The sequence below is a fragment of the Python bivittatus genome, unplaced genomic scaffold, assembly GCF_059951505.1.
Source record: "Python bivittatus isolate LINGU-HERP-01145 unplaced genomic scaffold, Pbiv_v1 ctg000590_np1212, whole genome shotgun sequence".
Classification (NCBI taxonomy): domain Eukaryota; kingdom Metazoa; phylum Chordata; class Lepidosauria; order Squamata; family Pythonidae; genus Python; species Python bivittatus.
The window spans coordinates 7526921-7538781 of NW_028277086.1; positions in this window are offsets into that span (position 1 = coordinate 7526921).

The window sequence follows — 11861 nt, forward strand, 5'->3', positions numbered from 1 at the left end:
AGTGTGGCTGACACCTTAAATGGGATGCAACCTCTCCATTGTCAGAGATACTAACCTTTCTTGAGACTCAGAAGAGTAGAATACCTTGCTAACCGTGTGTTGAGTGTCTTCAACACTCAGGATATAGCAGGAATATCCCCTGGCTTTCCCCACTGTAGAAAAAATCAACATGACAAGACCATTTCTGAACTAGGAAGAAAGGTAAGACCAGCCTCTAGCATTCTGCTGGACTTCAGAAAATAGGAATGTGCAGTAAGATCTTAGCAGAACTCTCACCCTTTGCAAGCAAGTGGTAGACTCCATAATTACTTAGCAACACTACATTTTCCCCAGTAGAAATGTTCCACAAGGAGGCTCAGAAAGTCAAGGTGCTGATGGCAACCACACATGATTGAAACCCCACCCCTTTTTTACATTAGTGCAACATATATGATGCATATGAAAAAGGGGTGGGGCATTGATCCCACAGTCACGACTGTCGCCTTAACTTTTTTTGGTCCCTATCCTTATGACCCCTTCATGGATCACTGCCTTGTCGTGGCGAAGGGGCTTGCGTAACTCAGTGAAGCTATGAGCTATACCGTGCAGGGCCACCCAAGGCGGACAGGTCATGACAGAGAGTTCTGACAAAATGTGGTCCACTGGAGAAGGAAATGGCAACCCACTCCAGTGTCCTTGCCAAGAAAACCCCATGGACAATGTTAGAAGGCTAAAAGATATGACGCCGGAAGATGAGCCCCTCAGGTCGGAAGGTGTCCAATATGCTACTGGGGAAGAGCGGAGGGCAATTCCAAGTAGCTCCAGAAAGAGTGAAGCGGCTGGGCCAAAGCCGAAAGGACGTTCAGCTGTGGATGTATCTGGAAGCGAAAAGAAGGTCCGATGCTGTAAAGAACAATATTGTCTAGGTACCTGGAATGTAAGATCTATGAACCAAGGCAAGCTGGATGTGGTCAAACATGAGATGACAAGATTGAACGTCGACATCTTGGGAATCAGCGAACTGAAATGGACGGGAATGGGTGAATTTAATTCGGGTGACCATTATATCTACTACTGTGGGCAAGAAACCCGTAGAAGAAATGGAGTTGCACTCATAGTCAATAAGAGAGTGGGAAAGGCAGTAATGGGGTACAACCTCAAAAACGACAGAATGATCTCAGTGCGTATCCAAGGCAAACCATTCAATATCACAGTCATCCAAGTCTATGCCCCAACCACTGATGCTGAAGAAGCTGAAGTTGACCGCTTCTATGAAGACCTACAACACCTTCTAGAACTAGCACCAAAAAAGATGTCCTTTTCATCATAGGGGATTGGAATGCTAAAGTAGGAAGTCAAGGAGTAATCGGAATAACAGGCAAATTTGGCCTTGGAGTACAAAATGAAGCAGGGCAAAGGCTAATAGAGTTCTGTCAAGAGAACAAGCTAGTCATAGCAAACACTCTTTTCCAACAACACAAGAGACGACTCTACACATGGACATCACCAGATGGTCAATACCGAAACCAGATTGATTATATACTTTGCAGCCAAAGATGGAGAAGCTCTATACAGACAGCAAAAACAAGACCAGGAGCTGACTGTGGCTCAGATCATGAGCTTCTTACTGCAAAATTTAGGCTTAAATTGAAGAATGTAGGGAAAACCACTAGACCACTCAGGTATGACTTAGATCATATTCCTTGTGAGTACACAGTGAAGGTGATGAATAGATTTAGAGGATTAGATTTGGTAGACAGAGTGCCTGAAGAACTATGGACGGAGGTCCGTAACATTGTACAGGAGGCAGCAACTAAAACCATCCCAAAGAAAAAGAAATGCAAGAAAGCAAAATGGCTGTCTGATGAGGCTTTACAAATAGCTGTGGAAAGAAGGAATGCGAAAAGCAAGGGTGAAAGGGAAAGATATAAGCAACTGAATGCAGATTTCCAGAGAATAGCCAGGAGAGATAAGAAGGCCTTCTTAAATGAACAATGCAAAGAAATTGAGGAAAACAATAGAATGGGGAAGACTAGAGATCTCTTCAAGAAAATTGGAGATATGAAAGGAACGTTTAGTGCAAAGATGGGCATGATAAAGGACAAAAAAGGCAGGGACCTAACAGAAGCAGAAGAGATTAAGAAGAGGTGGCAAGAATACACAGAAGAACTATACAAGAAAGATCTTAATGTCCCTGATGTCCACGCTGGTGTGATCACTGACCTTGAGCCAGACATCCTAGAGAGTGAAGTCAAGTGGGCCTTAGGAAGCATTGCTAACAACAAAGCTAGTGGAGATGACAGGATTCCAGCTGAGTTATTTAAAATACTAAAAGATGATGGTGTTAAAGTGCTGCACTCAATATGCCAGCAAGTTTGGAAAACGCAACAGTGGCCACGGGATTGGAAAAGGTCAGTTTACGTTCCAATTCCAAAGAAGGGCAACGCCAAAGAATGCTCAAACTATCGCACAATTGCACTCATTTCACATGCTAGCAAGGTTATGCTCAAAATCCTACAAGCTAGGCTTCAGCAATATATGAACCGAGAACTACCGGATGTACAAGCTGGGTTTCGAAGAGGCAGAGGAACTAGAGATCAAATCGCCAACATTCGCTGGATCATGGAGAAAGCACGAGAGTTCCAGAAAAATATCTACTTCTGCTTCATTGACTATGCAAAAGCCTTTGATTGTGTGAATCACAACAAACTGTGGCAAATTCTTAAAGAGATGGGAATACCAGACCACCTTACCTGTCTCCTGAGAAATCTGTATGCGGGCCAAGAAGCAACAGTTAGAACCGGTCATGGAACAACCGATTGGTTCAAAATAGGGAAAGGTGTACGACAAGGCTGTATACTGTCACCCTGCTTATTTAACCTATATGCAGAGTACATCATGAGAAATGCCAGGCTGGAAGAATCACAAGCCGGAATTAAGATTGCAGGGAGAATCATCAACAACCTCAGATATGCGGACGATACCACCCTAATGGCAGAAAGTGAAGAAGAACTAAAGAGCCTCTTGATGAGGGTGAAAGAGGAGAGTGCAAAAGCTGGCTTGAAACTCAACATTAAAAAAACTAAGATCATGGCATCTGGACCCATCAATTCCTGGCAAATAGAAGGGGTAGAAATGGAAGCAGTAACAGACTTCATTTATTTGGGCTCCAAGATCACCGCAGACGGAGACTGCAGCCATGAAATTAAAAGACGCTTGCTCCTTGGGAGGAAAGCTATGGCAAGCCTAGATAGCATATTAAAAAGCAGAGACGTCACCTTGCCGACAAAGATCCGCATAGTCAAAGCTATGGTTTTTCCAGTAGTAATGTATGGCTGTGAGAGCTGGACCATAAAAAAGGCCGAGCGCCGAAGAATTGATGCCTTTGAACTGTGGTGCTGGAGAAGACTCTTAAGAGTTCCCTGGACTGCTAGGAGGTCAAACCAGTCAATCTTAAAGGAAATCAACCCTGATTGCTCATTGGAAGGATCGATAATGAAGCTCAAGCTCAGATATTTTGGCCACCTAATGCGAAGAGAGATCTCTTTGGAGAAGACCCTGATGCTGGGAAAGATTGAAGGCAAAAGGAGAAGAGGACGGCAGAGGATGAGATGGTTAGATAGCATCACTGAAGCAATGAGCATGAAACTGAGCAAACTCAGGGAGGCAGTGAAGGACAGGAAGGCCTGGCGCAATATGGTTCATGGGGTCACGAAGAGTCGGACACGACTTAACGACTAAACAACAACAATCCTTATGAATGTCACTGTTCCGTAACATTCAATAATTTAGATTTGGCACTCAAAAATGGGTAACAGTGTCCAGTTAAGGACAACCTTGTTTTCTCTTTACAGAGCTACCATTTTTCCTATTTCTGAAAGAAAAAGAGGGCAGGCATTGAAAAAAAGAATGCAAGGAGGCAGTATCTCAAATGTAAGCAAGAAATAATTTGTTGCATAGATGGCCAACAAATTTGGGGCTACTCCTTTACCTGTGAGCACCCTTGGATACAGTTTATATATTTTTATCCAAGTAAAAACTTCCATGTCTAAAATGAGACAAGACCAATGTTCAGCATAGTACATTGACTCTGCAAGGAAAGAGCCATGATTTAAAAGCATTCATGTTTTTATCATTCTATCTCTAAAATACCGAAACAAATCAGCACATTAAATTACCCCCAGCTAACACAAAGAACGACCCTTTGCCCGAATGAAAAATGTCCACTTTTAGGGAGAAAAAGGCTAAGCTAATTAAATCCATGTTTTAAAACCTTCTCAGCTCATCTTCTTTTATCACTCCCCACTCTTTTTTAAAAAATGTTTTTATAGGTGTCTTGTTGGTGGATTTTCTCCATTTAGGGTTTTGTCGCATCGATGCAAACTTCTCATTTCCCTCTCTCCCTCTTTATTATCCTCTGCCAGTGTTCTCAAAGATGATGGAGTTAATAAAAGAAACTATAAATAAATACGCCTCCCTTTCTCTCTCCCCCTCTTTTCTATTTCTTCCCCCCAGTCTCAGATGGAGTCTCTTCGGGTCGAAGCCATCATTTCTGTTTTGCATAATTGACATCATTATCTGTCAGGCTGCTTGACTTAGGCTTCCAGTCATTATCAGATCATTAGAAAAAGGGCTGTAATAGGTTCAGAAGGCCAATTGCCTGTCTTCTAATCACTGGAGAAGAGAGTGGTGATAGGGGCCTCAGGGAGAAAGTATTGAAGCAGATAGAGGATTTTTAATGACCATATCAAGGGAAGAAGAAGTTCCACCTGTGCCTCAGTGAACAAGCTAATTCCAGCTTGGAGTCCAGGCAAAAATGCAGAATGTTCCTGTCTCCAAACCTTCTGGCTGACAGCAAGAAGGAGCACATTGGGGATATAGCTCGTCCAACTTGCGAAAGAATAGTCTTATTTCTCACTGAAAAAGCAACTTCTGGAATGATTAGGAAAGGAGAGATGGGACATGTTACCTGACTGAAGGTTGAGCTCTGCCCAACATTGTGCATGATCTTCTTAAAGGCTTGGGTCAGTATAAAGGAAGGACCCCAATGAGACTTGGACATTTGATCCATGCAAAGGAGCAATTATAGCTGAACTTTGGAAATGAGTAGAATTCTCCTTCAATAGACATCTTCTGACTGAGGCTGGGGGGTCATCTTTCAGAAGTTCTAGTGAATCCTGCACTGGACAGGAGGTTGGACTAGATGACTTCCAAGGTACCATATAACTATGATTGTGACATGATGAGGCCATTTATTATGAACCTTCTAGCCTGGTAAGAGAGCTCTTATTCCATTCAGTTCCATTCAGATTTAAGCTAGGCTATTGTTTTCCTCTGAAATAGAAATTCTCATGGTTTGAGTTTGTTTTTTCCCTGTAACTTCTCATTCAGGAGAAGGAGAAGGAGAAGGAGAAGGAGAAGGAGAAGGAGAAGGAGAAGGAGAAAGAAGGAGAAGGAGAAGGAGAAGGGAAGGAGAAGGAGAAGGAGAAGGAGAAGGAGAAGGAGAAGGAGAAGGAGAAGGAGAAGGAGAAGGAGAAGGAGAAGGAGAAGGAGAAGGAGAAGGAGAAGGAGAAGGAGAAGGAGAAGGAGAAGGAGAAATAATTTGTTCTTGAAATTGCTTTCAAAGGAGAAAAGAGTTCTGAAGAGAACCTCCTGTATGAAATGTGATATTCTTCTCCTTCTCTGGTGATAAGTTGCCCAATTTTATTTTGAAGTGGAGACTTAAATTAAAGAAAGAAGCTATTGTGACTCTCCAAATATTTTAGTCTACAACTCCTTCAAGTCCTAATGAGGCCAATACTTAGAGATGTTTAGAGTTATAGTCCCAAACAAATGGAGGATAACAGGTTACCTATATTGTAGGAAATGTGGAGTCCTTGGGGTTCTCTGAGCTTGGTTCTTTTCTTGCAAATATTTCACTACCCATCTAGGTAATTGTAGGAAATCTAAAATGACAAGCTATTGCAAAACATAGCCCAGAAACTACTGGTCTGTGTAGCCAGTCCCAATAATACTATCTGATGATTTTCAGATTTGCAGGCTAGTGTTTTCCTTCCCTATTTGAAGATGTTGGAGTTCAGACCTCAAGCCTTGGACAAGGCACACATTCCTGCTCTCTGAATGATGGGTCTCCCTTAAAACAAATCTTATTGGCTCAAATAACGTACAATAACATTTGATAGTGGGAAAAGAAGGAGAGAGACAAAAAACTCCTTTGTGGTTGGGATGGACATTTAGAGGTGTGATCAAGTCACATTTGGGGTTAGAAAATAATTGTTACAACTCTATGCTTCACTTGTTCATAAGGAAGAGAGGTTAGGTCTATGGCTTTGCCTGCAACATTTTTCCTTCAGTATTCACACAAGCTTAGCAGCTCGAAATGGATACTCTAAGCAGCTTGGCAGAAGCTGTTAACCAACACAATCATTCAGGTCTACTCACATGCCCCCAATCCAGCAGACAAATGCTTCCAGAGCACTTAGGTTTCTATTGCAAAGCTGGACAAAACCTGAATTCTTTCACACACGCAATGGCACATACAAATTAGGCCTTAGGAAAATGTTCTGTGGTTATGAAGAGGGATGACTATTGAAATTAATTCCCATTAATAAATAGACCTGTTATAACTCAGTCTAAATATTTATACAAACTGCAGCTCCATCAAGGCTCATTTCTTTCATTCTTAATGACACGGATATTTGAGTTTGATTCATTTGACATTGTTTGAGTTCAGAATGTAAACGCATTAAAATTCACTCATCAACATGTTTCAACAGCTAATCAATTACAAAGTGATTTTTTAAAGGCTAATGCCAATATGGCTTTCCACGTTCACCCAGCTGTTCTTCCTGCAAACTTAGGAGAAATGCAATCCGTCCCAGTCAACTCTAGGACCCATTCTCTTGAGGACTGCCCTCTTATGGAAGAACCATCACTCTATGTGTAAAGATTTATGCTGAGGTCTCCATGGTAATGAATGGGAGGAGCTCCACCACCTGTGTTTTAAATCTTGGACATACCTGGCTGGTAAGTATGACCAGAAAGTGAGCAATGGGATGGTGGCAGGAGGTAGTGAATGCTTTCTCAAGAGAGTGGGTGATGCTGTAAGACTTCAAAGAAGTGGTGGTGTGCCCTTTAATCAAGAAAACATCACTTAACTTGGCCATATTAGCTAATTACCATCCTGTCTCCAGCTATCTCTTATTAGGGAAAGTTGTGTAGAAGGTGATGGGAGAACCACAGTAGAGGTTCTGGACTCCTTCCAATCAGGGTTCAGGCCTAGACATGGGGCAGAAACCACACTGGTCATTCTTATGGATGACTGCAGTTGGACTTGGCCATAGGTTGTATACTCCTCCTGTTCTTGTTAGATAGTGGCACTCAGTACCATCAACCATGGTATTCCATGCCAACCTTTTGGTCCCCTGTGAGGGCTGGAAATCCCAGACCCCATTTACAGTAGTTCCACTCCATCCTGAGTAAGCAATTTCAATTGTTTTTGGTGGGAGGAGAGGTTGAGAACTTGTCATTTCAATATGGAATACCCCAGAGTGTGTTTTTTCCCCTATTCTCTCTACATGAAACCACTGGGAGAGGTTATCCGTTAATCTGGGGTGAGATATCATGAATATGCTGCAGACGTCCACCCCCTGAAAGATCAGAAAGGCAGACCCAGTGGATTATCTTCTCACTAACAGCCTACTTACTCTTAAACAGCTTCCTCCACCCTGTTAACCTTTAGCAGAACAGTAAAATTCTGCTTTTCTACATGGTCTTTGATAAGGAGAATCTCAATTACACAGAGAACAATTTTGGCTTTTAATTTAGGATACTTTTCATTAGTTATCTATTATAATGCTTTTATGATTGTAAGCTACCTTGCTCTGTGTGTGTGTGTGTGTGTGTGTGTGTATGTATAATCCTTCAGGTTTGAAGAAGACACACTTTTGTGCAGTTCATATGTGGACACGGACTGCAGTCCCTGTCTGGAAGCTCAGAGTCTAGCACAATGGGGGCACCGGAAGTCCATTGTTAAAAAACTGTGGGTGTTATTCTGTGACACCACTTATGGTTTTTGGTGGTGCCTGTCTTCAAAGCCAGTGGAGGCTTCATAGCACAGGGCTCGCCAGTGGGGTCTGTCAGCAGCTGCAGCTTCTATTTCCCTTGGCTAGATGTCACATTGGTGTAAGGTTTTCTTCACAGCATCCTTATAGTGCTTGCGTGGATGACCTCGAAGTCTCTTCCCAGTCTCCAGGACACTGTAGAGCAGCTGGTGAGGCATACGGCAGTCTATTCTGATCATGTGTCCCACCCATTGCATCTGGCTCTGATAATCAGGGACTCAATGCTGGTGGACTTTGCATGATCTAAGACCTCCAGGTTAGGGACATGGTCTTGCCAACAAATGCCAAGGATGGAGCAGAGAGCATGCATGTGAAATTTCTCCATTGTTTGATCTGATGTCGGTACAGACTCCAGGACTCACATCCATATAGGAGAGAAGGAATAATCACAATTCTGTAGACTTTCAGCTTTGTGGAGATACAGACTTTGTGTTGATTGAGCATTCTAGTACACAGCCACCCAAAGCCTTTGTTGATCCTGCAAAGCAATGTGGCTTTCAGCCAGAACAGAATACAGCAGACATGATATTTGCCATGAGGCATGTCCAGGAAAAGTGCATCAAACAGAACAAACCTCTTTACTCTGTCTTCATTGACCTGACAAAGGCATCTGAAACTGTAAACAGGGAGGCTCTCTGGACCATCCTGAGACATTATAGATGCCCGAGGAAATTCATGAAGTTGATTCAGCTACTCCATGACAGAATGACAGGACAGGTCCTTTACAGTACATCAGCTGCATTTGCCATTTCCAATGGAGTGAAGCAGGGTTGTATGCTAGCCCCAATCCTGTTCAATCTGTTCTTTGCTTGTATGTTGTCATGTGCTGTCCAGGGTCTGAACGAGGGAGTGTACATCAGGTACCAGTTGGATGATTCTCTCTTTGACCTTTGCTACTTGAATGCATAGACAAAGTGCCTCCATACAGTCATTCAAGAAACCCTCTTTTCTGATGACTGTGCACTTCTGGCGCACAAAGACAGTGATCTACAGTTTGATGCTAAACAAATTCTCAGATGCTGCTACACTCTTTGGCCTGACTATCAGCCTGAACAAGACTGAAGTACTTTACCAGTCCATGCCAAATACCAACTCTGTAGAACCAAAAATCACTGGGGGTGTATAAATGATTGTACAAATTAACAAATAAATAAATAAACTCAAGGTGAGCTTTATCTGTGCTGATCAGCATAGGCCAGGGCAGGGCAGTCTTCTCAACTTGTTAAGATCTTCCAACATGTCTGGTAACACAGCTATTTGTCACAGTTTCTAGGAACTTATCAGAATATCAGTGAGACATATCTGGAGGACACCAGGTTTGGGAAAGCGGTCCATGCCATACCTGAATATTCATTTATGAGTTCTATGCCACATGCTGACAGTAGTCAAATACTCCACGTAGGAAAGATGAGGGAGTCTCTTTCAGACTTTTTGGCATCTGCCTAAAACTAAAAGTGATTCTTTTCCAAGCAGGGTTCTCAGAGAGTTTTCTTTAGCAAGATTTACAGAGTTGAAAGGGATGGAGTTACAAGAATTCTAGCAACTGATCCATTTCCTATTTAGAACAAATATGTGCACATTTGGGTAGAGGCTGTCTTCCCTATATATCTTGCATTTAATTTGGATTTTACTTATTTCAAATATTTATTGATTTAGCATGAAGCTCAACAAGAATGGGCCAGTTTGGAAACAGTGAAGTCTAAATCTCCCGTTTCTGATTCAAAATCCTCTACTAAGCTCTACAGTTTTACTGATGGGTAGGGAGGATCATTACCATCTGTTATAAAAAGCACTGTATATTTTCAGTACTTAGTAGGTTCCGTACTCAAGCAGCAATAATTGCTTAAAAAAAGAAGAAGAAGGTGGGGGAGGTGGACAGACAGCAATAATTCCAGTTATGCCATCCTAGAAATTGATTTGAGCTTGGTTATTGCTGTCTTGAACTGTCCTGGCTGTTTAGGGTATCATTGTCTAAGAAGTCCCCAGTGTTCATTCTGGCATCTATGTATACAAGTGAGATCTACCAGTAATAATATAATAAGAATGACAGTTATATCATCTTTCCAGTGGGCAGAGCTTGTATTTAAAAATTAAAATAAAAATATATCATGAGTCAAATCTATATTTATTAGAGCAGATGATGGCCCATGAAAGCTTATGCCATAATCATTCATTAGTTTTTAAGATGTCACAAAATTAGTTCTATCAATAATCAATTATACCATGTCATTTTTGCGGAACCCATGAGATAAACAACCGGGATTTCTCTCACTCCTAGCCTCAAAACTGGAGTGCATTAGGAAGACAGTAGCAATGCAGAAAGCTTCTGAGATATCACATCAGCCTCATTAAAACTTCCCTACAGATAGCCTGTATATTTCCCCTGAGAAAATTCTCTTCACATTTCACATTCGGCAACTTCCACTTGCAAATTGTGGTGGAGAGGAACATCTCTGAGAAAGTTAGCTGGCTAAATCAGAGCGTAGATGCCTCAACATTCAATGCTAGAAAGAATGGCCTACTCTCCAATTCTGACTTCATTTCAGTATAAACTGCAGTGTAGCTAAAGTCCAAATGCAGCTTAGAAAAGTTACAGAAAAACTAGAGAAAAATATCATAACCTTCTTCAGCTGGCAGAGGAATCATTACAGTTCAGCACGCCCACACAGCATAAGAAGTTGGAGAAGATGGAGTTAGGGGTCTACACTTGGTAGATCTTTTGCAAACATCTAACTTCTAAGCTTAGAAAGAGCTAAACTTACTCATTGGGTTTAGGAAGTGGCTATGGTGGGTTGTTGTAGAAAAAAAAATTAATTTGTCCTTTTTTTAATCAAAATAGTCCTTTATCCATTTATTTCTCTGGTCATTTAGAGAAATTGGACAGCAGATTCTATATAATTATTACCATTCAATGGAATTACACCAAATAGGCCCCAGATGCCCTCTTCATGTTTTCATGCTTGCAATAAATATTTTTCATATTTATTGCAGTTTAAGGTTGAAAATTAACTATTCTAAAGGTTAATTTCTGCCATCTTTCAACATTAGGACTCAAAATATATTTCAGAGAGATGACTTTTAGGTGGAGAAAATTGTCACCTTAAATTAACTTTAAATTGATAACTGTTTCAGGAATCCAAAGAAGATTGTGGTAATTTCTACTTGGTACTTACAAGAGTGCACACAGCTCCTCCAAAGAACCTTTCAAATGGCATATCACATGGTAAAGGAATCTGCTACAAAAAGATAAAAATGGGAGAATTTTCCAAAGATATTTAGGCAAGTACGTTCTACCTATGTTAGATAAGTTCTATCTAAGTCTAGATTCAAGAAATTAATGCTTATTTCAAAGTTTCTGGATATAAGAAGCCAGTACTGAATATAACATTTTTTATTACAATTTTCCACAACAGTGTAAATGATTTGCACTGTTATTTCAGCTGTATAACATAGGGGAATGCACTATCCCCAAGGTAGATCTCTTTTGAAGAAAGTTTACGAAGCTGGAACTTTCCCTCGATCTGTATTGGATTCAGTTCTATGATTAGGAGAAATTAAACAGTTCACTCAAGCTGAGCAGCTAAAACATACGTGCCATGCAGTCCCTTCTGACCACCAAATTCAGCTGGCTACCTTCAGATATAGTGAAGGATATGATTCCATGAATGGTGTGGAAATAAACCATCTGGTCAACTTATTTATGTAAAGTGGGTGCCCTCTTGTCCTTGATCTCAGGCAGTAAATAAACTTGGAACAGCC